The sequence below is a fragment of the Natator depressus genome, chromosome 1 (assembly GCF_965152275.1).
Source record: "Natator depressus isolate rNatDep1 chromosome 1, rNatDep2.hap1, whole genome shotgun sequence".
In the NCBI taxonomy this organism is placed as follows: domain Eukaryota; kingdom Metazoa; phylum Chordata; order Testudines; family Cheloniidae; genus Natator; species Natator depressus.
Genome location: NC_134234.1, coordinates 97,483,319 through 97,502,068, shown reverse-complemented (window position 1 = coordinate 97,502,068; position 18,750 = coordinate 97,483,319). Strand labels below are relative to the sequence as shown.

The window sequence follows — 18,750 nt, the reverse complement described above, 5'->3', positions numbered from 1 at the left end:
ATTGTCAACCCATCTCTGTTCCATACTATGTTTGTCTTTGATGACTGTCCTGCCATCAGCCGTCATGAACGAACCTGTGCCCACCTTTAAGGTCCATAGACTAGCATCAAGAAATCAAAGAACTTCTCTGTTTCATTTGTTTTTGTATACATTTGAGAGCCTTCTGCTACCTTCACCCACCATTTATCTTGTATTAAGCATAGTTGTCTTTGTGCCTTGCTTTGCAGATGTTTGACTCTGTCTCTCTTTGAGGTGGACTGAGTATCATCTTTCCAGATTTGGAAAGTCCCCTTTTTTCTTCAAGGGTACTGTGATTTCCTCATCATTTTCATCTAATCAGTCATAGTGAGCACTTTTCTTCCATCCGAGGACGTCAGTTGCAGTTTTTTGTACTGTCTCTCTGAATTCCTCCCATGAGACAGGGTTATCACCAAGGTTGGTTTTTAGTGCACTTTGTAGCTTGTCTCAATAGGATGAATTGTTTATGTTAGCAATATCAGTGGACATCGATTGTTTTGGGGTGTTTCAGTGGTGTGAGTACAATGTATAGATTTAGTATTGACCTAATCATTCTATGATCCGTCCAACGTTCTGGTCATGGCTCTGATGATCCTGACATCCCTTATGTCACACTGTCGGACAATAATGTAATCTATTAGATGCCATTGTTTGGATCTGGGGTGCATCCATGTAGTTTTATATTTGTCTGCCTGTCTGAAGAGGATACTTGTAATTGCAGGCTACGTTCTGCACACTTGCTTGGGAGTAGGAGACCATTTTCATTCATTTTTCCCCATGCCATTTTTTCCAATGACACCTTGCCAGTTATTGTTATCTTTATCTATTCTTGCACTGAAATCTAGTAAGATGATTAGTTTGTCACTTTGTTGTGTTGACTTAATTAGAGAGTCAAGACCAGAGTAGAACCAACCCTTAGCTTCATCAGGGCTTGTTAAGGTGGGCGCGTATGCATTGATGATGGTAGCAAATGGAGACATATTTATTGGTAACCGGAGTTTCATGAGTCTTTCGTTAATGCCTACTGGAAAGTCTTCAGGACACTGCAAGAGTTTGGTCTTGATGGCAATTCCCACTCCATGGATTCTATCTTCATTTGGTTCTTTTCCCTTCCAAAAGAAGGTGTAACCCCCCAGCCAGTTCTGTAATAAAGGCCTCGTCTGCAATCTAGTTTCACTGAGTGCTGTAATGTCAATGTCATACCGAGCTAGCTCTTTTGAAAGGAAAGCTGTTCTTTCAAATAGAGAGGTATCATTTTTGTCCATCATAGTCCTGATGTTCCAAGCAGCAATCGTTAGTGCTTTTTTAGTTATCTTTGGTTTACGACCGCATTGAGGATGATCTGCCAGCCGTGGTAAACTGGCAGGATTTAATTTGGGAAGGCAACATTTGAGGCACCTTTTCTATCCCCTTCTTTTACAAAGGGAGAGCAGTGCAATCCTAAAAAGGGCTTCTGTATCACTTGGGGTGTTGCCAAGCTCTCCTGCTGCCCTTGGGTCAGGGATGGGCGACCAATGTCCCAGGACACCTGTGTGCAGGCTTGTGGCTATGACTGCCAGTAATCATCTTCATCTGTCGCTTTGCCACTCCCCCATCACCACAGGACTTTTGAAGAGAGATGTGCATGAATGACATGTGCGTGAGGTTGATTAAAATGGGAGAGTCGTTGCACTGGGACAATCCCATTCTCTCAGCTGCTGAAGCTTGGCCCAGTGGCACAAAGGCTGTTATAACTGGAGGCTTCTTTAGCTGCAGTGGATAGCCATGACTTCTGTAGTGCCCCATCATGCCTTTTGCCTTCCACAATATGTTGCTGCACTGCTTTTCAAGCCGTTGGACCAATATATGGTCTCTTTCACCTTGGCTATCAGAACAGTCTTCATATGCTTGTGAGGGCAATCCCCTAAATAACTGTCAGTTTCCACACTTCCAGCTACCCTCATTAATATCTAAAATATGATCCTGTTAAAGTAACAGAACACATTGCCTCAAATATCTGTGAAAAATAGTCCAGAGGGGTTCCCTTTAATGCAAAGGGAATGACAGAAGGAGGCAAGGGGACCAACAACTCTTTATTGGAAGATAGGAGACTTATCTGGTAGAATAATTCTTCTGTATGATCAAAAAAGTGTTTGGCAATATCCTGAAAGATACTTCCTACAAGGAATATAATATGTAATTTGAAGCTGGAATTCTGTGATGTTCACAGCAGGATTTTTTAACCACGCGGTACTCCAGAATAAGTAAAAAGAAAAAAGCTTCAACAAAACAAAAAAAGATTACTATGCAATATTGAGTTTGCTATCTTATATCCTTCTAAAGTACACATAGGACAAACATACAGCTTGATCCCTGGTGCTCAAACACAACATCTAAATTATATTAAAAAAATGGTATTTAATTTTACCTAGACATCCAAACCCTTGATTTCCCTCCTAGATTTTCAGCCCTTCACCACTTTTAGGTGTGAGAAAGCTGGAGGATCAAAATGTTAGGTTCTTCCTGTGTTAACATTTGTTAAAAATAAACAAACTGACAGCCAACTGCGTGTTTCTATAATGGCAAAAGCTTTTAGCTATAAAATTACTAAAACCCAACAAAAAGTAAACAAATTGAAAGCTGCTTCCATCAAATTAATCTCTTCAATAAAAAGAAGAGTTAAAAGTAGGTACTATGGATAAATACTGAAGAAACGTGCCACAGACCGCAATAACATTAGAAAGAAAACGTATGATGGTTTCCAAATCAATACATATATTACACACACACACATACCCACCCACCCCTCTACCCCGATATAACATGGTCCTCAGGAACTAAAAAAAATCTTGCCATTTTATAGGTGAGACCGCATTATATCGGGGTAGGTAGAGGAACCACTCCCTACCCCAGCTCACCTCTTCTCCGCCTCCTCCCATGAGCGCGCCGCCGCATCTCCACTACTACCCCCCTCCCTCCCTCTAATCAGCTGTTTGGCAGGGAGCATGGTTATTCTTTCAAAAGTTTACAACTGAAAATTAACTTATTACAGCTTTGAAACTTTACTATGCGGAAGAAAAATGCTGGTTTCTCCAGGATTTTTCTGTTTTTGGTCTCTGCCGCTGCCTGCATACTTCCAGTTCCAAACGAGGTGTGTACTTGACTGGTCAGTTCATAACGCTGGTGTTTGTAACTCTGAGGTTCTACTGTACTTCAAGAAAGAAAAACATATTACATGACTAACCAAGTTAGGCAACATCAAATAATTCTAATTAAATGAAAACTCATGAGGGCAGAACGTGTCATATCAACAGAACTCCTGATCTCTGTTAATGACTCAAGTTCTGAACCATTTCATGTTCTTTATAGTTCTTGGCTCACACACTACTTTAGTAAGAAAAAATTAAAAATCCTTTTACTTATGTAAATATGGTGATTAATTATATTTTCTGAAGTTTAGATCTTTTAATAAGAACTGCATTGTTAGATTTCCCTTTGCTCATCAAGCATCATAAAATTAAGAATGTATAATGGCTGCCTCCCAGAACTATAAACAAAAGCACTCACCATGTGCAGGTAAGCTTTGATTTTTATTGTAAGTAGAACCTTAGCTTATATCACACCCTTCCCACTTCCCAGCCCCCAAAAAACCAAAAAACTGTCAGCTGTGGGGGAGTCAGTCAAAAAATAAACTGCAAAATTGTAGGGAGAGGGAGGAAGGGTGAAGAAACACACAAAAGAATTCCGGTTACCTTAGTTGCAAGCTAATTATATACTGGGTAATCCCCACACAGTTTCAAAATATTCAAAAGGTCAAGATTTCATTTTTGTTTTCCATTTGCAACTGTCAATTCTTATTCCCTAGGGAAAGGAGCATGAAACTCCCCCACAGCACACATGGTTTATATGTTAAGGATTACGGCCATTCGGGCACATACAGCCATCAGGCACTATTAATCCAGCCCACAAGGATGAGCTGTGTAATGTCCTCAGTACACCTAAAACAGAAAAACAGCTTAAAGAAATCCAGGTGAAAAAAAATTAACAAGCAGCCTTCGTAGTTTATTTTGCAGATTTTAAAACTCCACAGACACGTCAACAAAATAGCTCCACTGAATTAACATTCAGCAAAGGATTCATTTCAAATCCCTTTCATTATGTGACTAATTTAAAAATAGAACGCCTTTCTTCTAATGCATTAGTATACTGATGCAGAACACAGTTTAGCAGTACTGAAAGCAACAGGCTGCAAAGTGATCACTTGTGCACACGACCTGTTTTTAAAGAGGAAATATTCTGAATGACCCACAGAGTACTTAGATGTTTCCATCATGAACCCAAAAACTACATATACAATAAAGTATAATCCTCAAAACAATAAGCCCGAACTATTGCTATTCCTCTCTCAAGTCTTCAAGAGCATGAAGAATTTGATTAAACTTCCCCAACATGAAAAGACTAAATAAACACTGTAAATTAAACAAAAAACTATGCTGATGTGCTGATGATCTAGTTGCAATTACTTCCAACTGATCTGAGTTATTATTGTGCCCTCAAAGCTTTAAACCTCACAGAAAAAGGGTCATGCTTTACTGGAGGAAAACCAAAGAAAGAGTTGTGAAACATGTCTTAAACTCATTCAAAAGCGACCAAACTAGCTTTTCTTTCTGACAGGTTCTTATTAAGTTTAGCTCTGAAGTCTACTACAGAAACACAGCTACTCTAGGATTTGGATCAGCAACAAATGTGTTCGCACTTGGATGTAATCTGATCATTAGTTAAAACACACTAATTATAAATAACTACATCATGTTTTCTCTCATGCACAAACCAAAGACATGGGGGTGGGGGAGAAGAACTTGAGAGTGTTTCTTTTTTCTAGTTAGTATCATATAACCAAACTCTCATGCATTTTGTGTCCTGTAACTCACGCAATTAACTCAAAAATTAATCACTACTAAAAATATTAATCGCGATTCATCTCAGTTTTAATCACACTGTCAAACAATAGAATCCCAATTGAAATTTATTAAATATTTTTGGATGTTTTTCTACATTTTCAAATATATTGATTTCAATTACAACACAGAAAAAGTATACAGTGCTCACTTTATTTTACTATAAATATCTGCACTGTAAAAATGATCAACAAAAGAAACAGTGTTTTTCAATTCACCTCATACAAGTACTGTAGTGCAATCTCTTTATTGCGAAAGTGCAACTTACAAATGTAGATTTTTTTTTTTGTTACATAACTGCACTCAAAAACACCACAATGTAAAACTTTAGAGCCTACAAGTCCACTCAGTCCGACTTCCTGTTCACCCAACGGCTAAAACAAACAAGTTTGTTTACATTTATGGGCGATAATGCTGCCCGTTTCTTATTTACGTCACCAGAAAGTGAGAACAGGCGTTCGTATGGCACTTTTGTAGTCAGCATTGCAAGGTATTTACATGCCAGATATGCTAAACATTTGTATTGCCCCCCCCCCCTTCATGCTTCTGCCACCATTTCAGAGGACATGCTTCCATGCTGATGATGCTCATTAAAAAAAATAATGCTTTAATTAAATTTGTGACTCAACTCCTTGGGGGACAATTGCATGTCTCCTGCTCTGCGTTTTACCTGCATTCTGCCATATATTTCATGTTATATGAGTCTCGGATGATGACCCAGCACATGTTCATTTTAAGAACAATTTTGCTGCAAATTGGACAAAACGCAAAGAAGGTACCAATGGGAGATTTCTAAGGATAGATAGATTGACCCAAGGTTTAAGTGCCTTCCTAAATCTGAGGGGGATGAGGTGTGGTGAATGCTTTCAAAAGTCTTAAAAGAGCAACATTCCGATGCAGAAACTACAGAACCCGAACCACCAAAAAAGAAAATCCATCTTCTGCTGGTGGCATCTGACTCAGATGATGATAATGCAAATGCATTGGTCCGCACTGTTTTGAATTGTTATCGAGCAGAACTCATCGTCAGCATGGATGCATGTCATCTGGAACGGTGGTTGAAGCATGAAGGGACATATGAATCTTTAGCGACTCTGGCACGTAAATACCTTGCAACACCGGCTACAACAGTGCCATGCGAACGCCAGTTGTCACTTTCAGGTGACACTGTAAACAAGAAGCAGGCAGCATTATCTCCTGCAAATGTAAACAAACATTTGTCCGAGCGATTGGCTGTACAAGAAGTAGGACTGCGTGGAGTTGTAGGCTCTGAAGTTTTACATTGTTTTATTTTAGAATGCAGGTTTTTTTGTACATAATTCTACATTTGTAAGTTCAACTTTTATGCTAAAAAGATTGCACTACAGTACTTGTAATGGGGGAATTGAAAAATACTATTTCTTTTGGTTTTTTACAGTGCAAATATTTATAATCAAAAATAAATATTAACAGAGCACTGTACCACTTTGTATTCAGTATTGTAATTAAAATCAATATATTTGAAAATGTAGAAAACATCCAAAAATATTTAAATAAATGGTATTCTATTATTGTTCAACAGCACAATTAATCGCCATTACTTTTTTAATTGCTTGACAGCCCTACCTGTAACAATTTCCAAGTAGAGCCAGATAATCATTTCATTGCATGGGACAGCACAAGAAAGCAAGTATTAAAAAATAAACTAGGATACACACCATAGTTCAAGGCAACTGCACCTGTATTTCCCCTCTACAGTCCCCCCTCAAGGGCACCCACTTTAGGCTCCCAACTCCTCAGCCATCACCTGTCTTGGGCAGAGACATGCGTCTTCCTCCTTACTAGCATATTTCCAGGCTGCATAGCTGGCTGCCTATACTGTGAATTCCCCAGCAAAGTCATAGTGCCTAAGCAGGCCTGCTTTACTTTTCCCCTTTAAGACAGTAAACAATTAAATTGCCACATTTAAGTTACCAGCCAGCTCTTTCTCAGAAAGCACATTGAATCTTAAGGTAAAAGCATTACAGAGCAAATATATTAAGAACAATTAACGAAGCTACACATGTGCTAATAAGCTTACCAGAGATCAACCCCAACAAGGGCTCTGAGCAGTGAGGAGTCCTTCAAACCCTACTCCGGGGATTTTCCTTTGATTACCAGTTCATCACTCCTTAGGCTCAGAACAAGAACACTCATAAATCTGAGAGTCCCTTCTTTATACAGTATGTTTTTTTTAAAAACCTGTCCTCAGCAGAAAAAAGGTGCCTCTGTCAGGGTAAAGCTTCAAAAGGCTGAATTCTTGCATAACCGGAGTAGACACATTTGCATACCCCTGTTCCTCGAGATCTCCTGGGAAATCAACTTCACTTTAAAAGTTCATTCTCATCTCAGCCCACTGTCTCAAATAGTCCTTTGAAACTCATAACACTTCCCAAGGTTTACATTAGTCATGTCTCCTAGACAAGTTACATACAATCCCACAATAACCCATAAACATTTGCATTTGAGTACAATAAGCTCCTAAAATACTTAAATTTAATTCACTAAGGTTTGTCCAGGATATTGCAGGAAAGTTGCCATACTTGTCACAACATTTACTTTAATTCAGCTATACTTGGCCCTGCCTCACTGCAAAAGGCTGGATTAGATGACCTACCAAAGTCTCTTCCAGTCCTACATTTCTATGATTCTATATTCTACTAAGGGAAAACACAAAGTAGAAACTCTTAATTCCTTCCTGGAATTTTCCTGTAGGAAAATACAGGGAGTCCTTATAGATTTTCAAGTATCCTCTGAGTGTCTTTTTATTATACTAACTCTAATTAATTCTTCAGGTATTAATTTCATTAAGCTAAATTTAATTTTACCTTTAAAAGGCCAGAACTATTCTTTTGACTATTTTTTCCTCCAACTTCTCCAATTCACCAGCATTAGCGGTGGCAAATCTCACTTCCCTCAATAAGCAAGAATTGTATTCAGATCACGTATTTTAAAATTTACTGTCTCCTTCACTTGTATTGTGAGCCTGGCACATAGTTGTTGGGGGATGGATCTATTTATTTATTTAAAATCACACTAGTTTCCCTAAAAGATTTTTTTCTACCCAGAATTCTCTTTTTCATGGCCCACATCTAAAGCTGTAATTCTGATTTCTGAGAATCAACAGTATTTAAGTGTATGGAACTCTTTTTGAGAGAGAGAGAGAGAGAGAGAGAGAGAGAGAGAGAGAGAGCGCGCACGCATGCTGTAGAGAAATATAATGTGCATTGTTTCCTCGGCTATATAAATTTCTTGTGATGGCTCTGAATATCCTTCAAGTTTACTTGAAAGAGAAATTGTCATACAATAAGACTAAAAACATCCTAGCAGACAAGACAAATTCTTGCAGATACTGTCCCTGGCTTAGAGATCAAGAGGTGTGCAGCTCTCCCAGCTATTTTTTTACATGACAGTGGAATGAAAATGTAGTCCTAATATTTTCTTCCATTAATAGTTTGTTCAATCATCTCACCCATTTCTTTGCTCACTTGAATTACTCTTGTTTTATTTTTTCCCATTTGGTCACTATTCTAGTCTCCTGACATTAAATTTTCTAGGGATTACTTTAAAGAGAGGTGTAGTCCCAAATAGCTCACTCTTTACAGCAGAAGAAAGGGCAATTCTAGAATTTAGGGACTGATCCAGCTCCCACTGCAGGCAACAGGAGACTTTCCCCGACAGCAAAGGGAGCTGGATCAAGCCCTGTGTGTTTGGTTTCAAGTGTTTTACATGAACGGGTGATGGCTGCTCTCTTGGCTGACACATGGGGGTTTGAATCAGGGTCCTCCAGGGGTAAAATCATGAACTATATTATATTCCCGCTGAATCAGCACAGAAGGGCACCTGTAACATGCACTTACCAGGGGTTACACGTCCGAATTCTCCATTTTTGCTCTAAACTGAAGGAACAAGACAAAGTATCTTTGCCTCACTTGCAGAATAGGGAGGAATGATTCTGACCTCTTTTTCATACCCACACTCCTCCCATATGATTCTGGTAAACTATTTATATCCACTGTTTGAAATGCACAGCTAGTCCATACCTTAGTAAACGATTAGGTAAGATGTAACCTCACTCTGCTCCATCAAATATTTTCTCTGCATTCACAGAGATTGGAATAGCTTTATTTTATTTGTTTTTCCAAACAGAAAACCACCATCAAGTATCAGCTGCTAGTTGTTCCTCCAAAACTTGTTTGACCCCTGGAGCCTCACTGCAGACAGAAACATTCCTGGGTATTTTGTCTAGTGCCTTAGTATATATTCATGCTCTCTAAATTAAAGCAGGAATTAGATACAATGCATTAAAAAACGAGGAGTACTAACAAATTTATTTGGGCATAAGCTTTTATGAGCTAAAACCCACTTCATCGGATGCATGCAGTGGAAAATACAGCAGGTAGGTAGGTAGGTAGGTAGGTAGATATACACACACACAGAGAACATGAAAAAAATGGGTGTTACCATACTAACTAAGGAGACTAATCAATTAAGGTGGGTTATTATCAGCAGGAGAAAAAAAACTTTTGTAGTGATAATCAGGATGGCCCATTTCAAACAGTTGACAAGAAGGTGTGAGTAACAGCAAGGGAAAAATTAGCATGGGGAAATAGTTTTTACTGTGTGTAATGACCCATCCACTCCCTGTCTTTATTCAAGCCTAATTTAATGGTGTCCAGTTTGCAAATTAATTCCAATTCTGCAGTTTCTCGCTGGAGTCTGTTTTTGAAGTTTTTTTGTTGGAGAATTGCGACTTTTAGGTCTGAAATTGAGTGACCAGGGAGGTTGAAGTGTTCTCCGACTGGTTTTTGAATGTTATAATTCTTGACGTCTGATTTGTGTCCATTTATTCTTTTGCATAGAGATTGTTCGATTTGGCCAATGTACATGGCAGAGGGGCATTGCTGGCACACGATGGTGTATATCACACAGGTAGATGTGCAGGTGAACAAGCCTCTTATGGTGTGCCTGAGGTGACTGTCTCTGTCTGAGGGATTGACTAAACACCTACAAGATCTCTATCAAGCGTTCTTAAAACTACAATACCTACCTGCCGAAGTGAAGAAACAGATTAACAGAGCCAGAAGAATACCCAGAAGTCACCTGCCCCAGGACAGGCCCAACAAAGAAAGTAACAAAATGCCACTAGCTGTCACCTTCAGCCCCCAACTAAAACATCTCCAGCGCATCATCAAGGATTTACAACCTATCCTGAGGGACGTTCCCGCACTCTCACAGATCTTGGGAGACAGGCCAGTCCTCACTAACAGACAGCCCCCCAACCTGAAGCAAATACTCACCAGCAACTACATACCACACAACAGAACCACTAACCCAGGAACCTATGCAACAAAGCCCGTTGCCAACTCTGTCCGCATATCTATTCAAGGAACACCATCATAGGACCTAATCACATCAGCCACAACATAAGAGGCTCGTTCACCTGCACATCTACCAATGTGATATGTGCCAGCAATGCCCCTCTGCCATGTATATTGGCCAAACCGGTCAATCTCTACGCAAAAGATGTAGACTAACACGGCTACCACTCTGAAACCTGATACAATGCATTCATTGTCTTTTCTTAGTTTGGCTTCTGTCACTGGCCTTGTCTCCAGTAAGGAAATTAGTACAGATGTAGTTACATCACTGTATTTAACCAGAACAAACCCTAGTGTGGACACAACGGTCTTGTTCAGCTTACTTTGGTACATTACCAGATTAAGCTGTACCAGTGCAGAAGGTCTAGGTTAGGGGTTTGCCCCCCTGTAATGGCATTGGGTGCAAAATTCCTTAATGTCAACAAGCCCTTTGGTAGGGCTTCCTCTTCTGGCAAGCCTTTGTTAGTATTGGGTTCAGTTTCTTCTTAGAAAGAAAAACTAAATCATTTGGAAGTGAAATCTTACAGGTCTGAAGCCTTTCCTGCATAACCACATTACCACCTCTTAAGTTTTGATCAAATAGATTCCTTTTAGGTATTTTTCAGCTTGTGACTTATTTCTCAATTCAAATGTATTAATAAATGCAGAACAGCGAGTAGTGCTCTCTTGCAATGCCTTTTTTTTTTTTTTTTTTAAATAGTGGAATCACTTGACTATTCTCTTTCATTAGGCTAGCAGCCCACCTGCTTTGTCCCTTTGTTCTTAAAGCTGCTGTTGAGGCATTTTCAGGATATCCTCTACTTGGTTCAAGAAATAGGATATTTAATGCTCCCCTTCCATTATTTAGCAGATAAACATTTTTCAGATCCTCCCTTTTATGTTCATTTTCTAGTTCTTTTCAGTTTTCCAGTATTACTTATTTTTCAAAGCATTAAAAATTATACTAGACATTTCACAAAGGACATGAAGATGTCCCCAGCACTAAAACATTTACAATAAAAATTTTATACAACACACAAGTGAATGCCATTAAACTGTAGAGTTGCAGAAATGCAGGAAGATTAAAGTTATAGCAACACATGTATACATTCCAGTGGTTATGTTAATATGTATTATTTATATATTAAAAATATTTACTATAAATATTATTGATTCACTTATTGTAGACATCACAAGATTAATTTTCAGGCCACAAAATTACAAAGTTATATATCCTATTTTCAAGCTTCAAACTAAGACCAAAGAACCACGACTAAGGCCCTGCATCATGGAACGTGAGGACAATCTGATGTGCCTGAACAGAGCCTGCTGGTTTCACTGGAGCTCCAAACACAACTATTTGTACACCAAAATGCTACACTTTGCAAGTTTGGGGTCTATGCTTGCAATTTCCAAACCCCACTACCCAACAATTAATTAAGAAGTCAGTGCACAAACTGATATAAGGCGACTATATGAGAGAGAAGGGGATAGGAAACTGAAGAACCATCTAAAACCAGAGCTTTTCCATTTTTTCCCCTTCTTGACAACATCCACAAACTTTTTTGGGGGGTGGGGGGGGGGACACAAATTGGAGCCTAGGCTTCACATTTTCCTTTTGTTTAAAAGGAAAGTGTAAAGGAGACCAGTGCATTATGGAAAATTCTGTTCAATATTCTTATCACTCTTCTTTCTTACATCGTTTGCGATCCCAAACTCTCCGCAGAATGGAATAAGGTAAATCATTAGCAGATGGCATTTTCCATTAATTTAATTTTACACTGAAACCCTGACATACCAACTCATGCTATTATTTGTTTGTTTTCCATATAATGTTTTGGGATGAATTAAGTTAATTATCAGCATGTTATCTTTTTGGTTTTCTGTTTTAAAATGCTGTTAAACAATATTTTTTCCACTTATACTTTGTGCAAAACGAACAGGGTACACCTACATAATTTAGGATGTATACTCCTTGACTAAAGGCCATGACTTCCCCTTGACTAAAGGCCATGTACTTCCCAGAGTACACAGACTGGGTTTTGTAAATCATGGTATCATTTCTAGCACTGTTAGATTGTGAAGAATATCTCAAATTAAAACAGTCTGAATGCCAACAAGGCTTATTCGTTAATGACAATGCTCATATGACAAATCTGCTGCAAGATTTTTACAGTAATACCTTGTGACTGAAGAATTATTATTGGGAGTCTATTACAAACTATCTGTTCATTCTGAAAAAGCTCAACATGGATTGTGCAACATTTCCTTTTTACTTCTATGTTATCAGCCAGTGAGAGCATGAGCCTGAAAGGGCAATTCAAAAAGTAAAGCAAGATATGAGAGACATGGGCATTGTCTTCGCTCTTAGTGCTCTTTCATTATGGTAATTTCAGCGTGCCTCCACACATTTATTTTGGCCTCAGAGCAAAGTCAACAGAATATGCAGAGGAAAAATGAGAATGAACTCATCATTAAAGTTTCTGCCCATTTTTGTATAGTTGTACTAAATAATCACCATTTCACTTGCAACTATTCCTCAAGACCAGCGATATAATAAATCAGAAAATACAAACTCTGCAAAAATCTATCCAAAATATACATTTGTTTTAGATTTCAAAACTCAAGGATTTTCGTTTGGTTCATTCAATTCTATATATCATAGTTATCTATAGACAACACTGATTTTATTTTATAGAATTCACTGATACTCATTTTCAAAAGTTTGAGCAACCACAACTCCAAATGAAGGCAATAAAAGCAGAGGCAGCACCTCTGAAAAATCAAGCCCTTTAACTTTATTTAGCTAGCTATCACACAAGACAGATGTTTTTCTCTTCCCAAAGCCCTTTTTTCAGGCTAAAAGATTAAAACAACTTTTCATTTCTGGTTTCAGACAATGCTTAGTTTTAAACTTTACTTCCTAAATTCCCTAAACAAGCATATCATGTTTTCATTTTCATAACCTTTAATCATAGATGCTGGAACTAGGGATGCTGGGGGTGCAGCAGAACCCCATGGTTTGAAGTGGTTTCCATTATATACAGGGTTTACAATTTTGTTCAATCACTTTCAGCACCCCCACTATAAAATTTGTTCCAGCACCTTTGCTTTTAACCAGCTTGACTTTATTACAGCCAAGGTCAAAATTCCCATATGCAGTGGACCCTTGCCCCCATACACATTAAATTAAGGGACTGACCTAACTGACTAATTCATCTGCATTTCCATGGGCCAAACAATGACATTTTGCACAAATTTAAAGCTGACTGAGCCTGATGACCTTCATAAGCACCGGTAATTAGTCCCTCAATGGCTTCTTCACTACCAGCAAAGTGAACTTCTCCTTCAGCCCAACCTTAATTCAATAGTCAAACTTTAAATGTCAGAATCTAGTAAACACCCACAAACCCTTAAAACTATAAACCTTGACCTTTCAGTGAACTAAATCTACCATATTACCAAAACTTATTTCTGACCTTAAGATTTGTGTTTGGAGAATGCCAGGCCCAAGATAATATAGAATTGCTAACTGTCTTGATTTCCAAAATGAAAGAATGATTTTATTTGTAAAGTAAAATTAATCTGACCTAACATCAGGGTTGGGAGGAAATTTTACTTGGTACGCTAAAACTGTGTTATTAATATCTTTGTGAACATACTATTGCATTAAGGAAAAAATCTTGTTCACTGTCATCTCTAATTGGTATGCTATTCTTTGGACATTTATCAATTACAAACTGTTATAAGAGCTTGGTTACTAGTAGCTGGTTTTACAAAGGTAAGTTATTCATTGTGTAACCTTTATGTCAACTTCAAAAGGGACATTTTAAAGTTGAAATGAAGTCATTTAAAAATAGTTTCTAGTGCTATCCCTCATTCCCCTACCAATGTTTGTGGTTTTCAAGTCACATACTCCTGTTGTTTATGTGGGTCACTATCTTTCCATTATAATAATACTCGGTGTTACTTGTAACAATACTAGATAATAAAAGTCTCTTATTTCTGTCAAAAGACCTAAACTTAAGTGTGAAAGACAGGAGCTAAAAAGATATTTGGACAGAGTGCTGAAACTTTCAGATACAGTCTGTCTCTCCTAGGACATTAACCATGTACTTTTAACATGTTCTTTAATAACTTCCACTGAACCTTTTGCTACTTATCAAAAGAACCTTTTAAAAAAAGGCTATTTTCCACATCCCATCATGCAATTCTCCTATCTGATCCTGCAGTAAAGGTATAATTGAGAATTTAATTCATAAACACAAGGCAAAAATATTAAACAAGACAGTAACAGAGTATAGGTAAAGTAGGTCTCATTCAGAACAAGAGAAGAGATTGCTATTTGATAAGGGGACAGAAGAAAGTGAGGTTAACTAACAGCCTGGTCCCCAGATACCCACATCTTGAAATGAGGTTCAGTCCACAAAAACCACAAACCCCAGCATGCAATGCTCTACCTTGGTTAGTGCAAACAACTAACCTGTTTTACCTTAGCTCAATTTGGGTGAGGACTTCAAGATTCTGTCATATGGCCAATGTAGCCCACAGCTGAGCATATGCTGTATAATCTGACCAATTATAAAACAAAGTATCCTCCTCACCTCATCTGGATGTTGAAGAAAGCTTCATTAGAACAGACAACAGATTTACTAAAACATATTTTTGAGGGTTTTTTTTTTTCCAAAGATGTAGTCTAAGAATTGTATTTTGGTTGGATTAACTCCAATATCAACTGCTTCCTGTAAAAATAAATTGGAAGCAATACAAGGAGAAAAACTCTGCATACCTAAGAGATAAAAATAATAATGTAACAGCTGAGTGATACTGTTCCCTAAACAGTTATCTTTTCATCCCCTAGGGACTAATCTACTTGAAGGCAAGTCTGTAAAGAGACCATAACTGAAAAACACTAAACGTTCCATTTATTTTATTTCAGTAATAAAACAGCCAAGTACTACAGAGCTCCTAAGAGTTTGTTTTGTTGTTGTTTTTAAAACAATCATAAAAATTAAACCCTATTGCCCACAAATTACAGTTTGAAGAACCTAAATTTTTTATTAACATAAGAAACTAAATGCTGCTCATATGGAAATGAGCTCCTTTTACTTAAACCTTCCTTGGACAGTTAACACACTATTAACATTGTTCAGAAACAGTGCAGAACAATAAACTTCATCTCTAATTTTGAAACTGGCAGAACTTCTGGCTATAAATATATATATTCCCCAGAGCTAGTGGGAAAGGAGGCCGCTGAAGTCACCACATATTTTAGTGCTATCTGCAGGTGACCATTTTGCCTTTTACCATACATGAGACTACCTGCACTTCTGTCATGCGTTTGCTCAAGAAGACATACGGGAGAGGGGAACCGGAGGGTGAACACACTACACTAGATACTGGGTGAATGTCAAGCCTGCTTTAACACACACACGCACACCCCAGTTCCAGGCATAGCCATCAATGGCTGGATGTGCAGATGCATGACAGGAGGTGACGCCTATCACACCGAGGATTTGGGAAGGGGGTGGGAAGGCCTTTCAATAAAGACACCAAAGCGCCTTACTCCCCAAGGGAGCCTCCCTACCCGGGTCGCGCTGCTCCCGGAGCGGGGCTCTGCACGCGCCCCTCTCACGGTCAATTGTCTACGTGAGCGCGGCTCTGCCCCCGTCGGTCCCACCCCCAGCTCAGCCCGACCCCCGAGCACATCCCGCCAGCCTAGCAGCAGCTCTGCACCCGCTCCGGGGCAAGGGGCGGGGTCTCCAAAGGGCCCCCGCATCCCGGGGCTGCAGCCACGGGGGGTGGCCGCCACGCAGAGCCCCAGGCAGCCGCCCCCTCCTCCCACGAGCAACTTCCCGCGCAGCGGGGAGCAACCAAAAGGCACCAACTTCTGCTCCGGCCGCAGCCCGGCGCTGAGCAACTGTGCGCCGGCGGGGCCCCCCGCGGATCGCAGGGGCTGCGTCTCTCCCCCGCGGCCAGCGCCCCGCTGCAGGCACCGGCTGGGGCGAGGAGACTCTTTCCACCCACCGGGCTACGGTCGGTCCTCACACCCGCAGGGGCGCAGCCCGCCCGCCGCCGGGGCCGCTCGGTGCAGTCGCTCACCCCCACCCCCCAGCAGCCCATTGTTCCCCGGGCGGCTCTCACCGTGCGCGGCACTGGGGCTGCTCGGCTCCCGCTCGCTAGGCTCCCTCTGGCTGGCGCAGGAGGAGTCGGGCTCGGCCGCTGGAGGTCCGAGCCATTAAAGGCTCCGCGGGGGGGAGGCGGCGGCGGGGCAGCAATGGGGCAGCTGGAGCAGGGGCGCCATGTCCGCCTGGCTGGCTCGGCGCTGAGAGGGCGGCGGCGGCGGCGGCGGCTGGGCGCGGGGGAGAGGGAGGGACCGGAGCCCCGCTGCCTCCTGCAGACCGGGGGAGCGGGAACTGGACGCCGCTCGCTACTGCTGCCGCCGCCCCTCCCCTACACCTGCCCCCTCCCGGAGGGGGACGTGGAGAGAGGGAGGAGGCGGCGGCGGCGGCGGCCGAGAGCCCCCCCCAGCGTTCAGCAGCGCGCCCTGCCTGCCACGGCCGCTCCTCTCCGCCCCTGGCGCCGCAGCCCGGGGCCCTCAGCGCCCGGCGAGGGGGACTCGTGCCGCCCGGCGGCAGGGAGAGGCCAGTTGCCTCTTGCCGCCCCAGGGGGCAGCGGCGCTTGCCCGTTGTTGGCGGGCTGGTTCCTGAGCAGCTGGGCGCTCTAGGGTCCGAAGTGTCCGTCTCCTCTCAGCCCTCCCCGCCCATCCAAGGGGGTGGGGAAGGCTCCCGGCTCCGTGCCCGCGCTGGCTCTCTGCCCCTCCCGCCCCAGCCCTGGAGAAGGAGGTAGCAGAGAAGGGGTTAAATGGGGATTAACTCCGGAGCGCGGTAACAAAGAGCCGATAACACGGGAGAGGCAGTGTGAATGGAAGGGCTGGGGCGGGTAACAAAGCAGGTTTCCAAGCCATCCCCTGCCTGCAAGGAAAGCACTTTTTAAGGGAGGCAGGGGTTGGTCCGCGAGTGAGGGCTCTGGGGGATGATTGTCACGGAGCCATTTCTGAAAATATTTAGCTCCTTTAGAAGAATATCGATTTAGACACCTGCGGGTTTGAGCATTTGCCAGCCTTTTCAGATTGTTGATCAAGAATAGCTACAAAAATCGGGGCCCCAATATGTAAGGGCTAGTGTGCTAGGTAGGAGATCCAGGCGCATCTGCTCAGAACAGGGGCTGAGGTTTGCTAAGGCAGAACAGAAAAGGAGTACTTGGGGCACCTTAGAGACTAAGGTAAGGTGAGCTATTACGGGGGGGGGGGGGGGAGAGAATAATAGCTCACCTTACCTGATCACTCTCCTTACAGTGTGTATGGTAACACCTATTGTTTCATGTTCTCTGTGTATATAAATCTCCCCACTGTATTTTCCACTGTATGCATCCGATGAAGTGAGCCGTAGCTCACGAAAGCTTATGCTCAAATAAATTTGTTAGTCTCTAAGGTGCCCCAAGTCCTCCTTTTCTTTTTGCGGATACAGGCTAACACAGCTGCTACTCTGAAATAAGGCAGAACAGTTGCCTATTGCCTGGAGTAGGCCCAGGAACCATCCTCCAGAGCAAACCCTACAGCCTGTTAAAAATAGATACTCCAGTTCCTGGTGACTCCCTTAATATATTGTTTCAATAGATCCATGCAAATCTAGGAACCCATTAAAAGCACTAGCTTTTAACACTGAAAGAAGGCCACACACTGCAATGCATGAACAGATAAATGCCAAATTTATCAAGAGGCATGGCCCCACTCTATCATTCCCTAAATGCCTGTCCAGATTAGTCAGAGGCTTCAAAGAAACAGAAGAGGATGGATGTAGGGGTAATATACTCACATTTTCCATTGGCTGGTAAGTAACCTACTTTTTCTCCCTCATTAAATAACTTAAACAGATCACTAATTCTATAGACCTAACAAGTAGTAACAATCTCCACTTAAATGGGGACTCAGAGCTCTCCCAAAGAGGCCTCCAATCTAGCTACTGACTTGTGAGGGGAATGTTAGTACATTATTATACATATTTTAGAAAGGGAGTAAATACACAAAAGTTCCCTATCCCTGGCTGAAAGGGCTGTTAAGGTTACGTACTACCTGCCTGCAAATAGTAGTTCTTAATATAGAGAACACAATCCATTTAAATGGCCTCGGCCCTGAGGTGGATTTCACAGATTCCAAGGCCAGAAGTCTGACCTCTTGTCTACCACAGGTCATTTACTTTCCCAAAATAATTCTTCAAGTATGTATTTTAGAGAAAAATCCAACCTTGATTTAAAAATTGTCAATGATGGAGAATCCATCATGACCTATGGTAAATTGTTTCAATGGTTAATTAATCTCACCCTTAGATTGCTCTTATCACTGACCTGTCCTCTTC

At 41.2% G+C, this 18,750-nt stretch overlaps 1 protein-coding gene across 4 annotated transcripts in view; it reads right to left on the bottom strand.

The window, feature by feature from the left end:
* The window catches only part of FARP1 (FERM, ARH/RhoGEF and pleckstrin domain protein 1), a 334,084-nt gene extending 317,467 nt beyond the window's left edge, over window positions 1-16,617 (bottom strand). For all 4 annotated transcript variants that reach the window (XM_074962873.1, XM_074962880.1, XM_074962867.1 and 1 more), the window contains exon 1: window positions 16,478-16,617. The gene's annotated coding sequence lies outside the window, so the exon portion shown is untranslated. The remainder of the gene's footprint in view (window positions 1-16,477) is intronic.
* Between the last annotated feature and the right edge of the window lie 2,133 nt (window positions 16,618-18,750).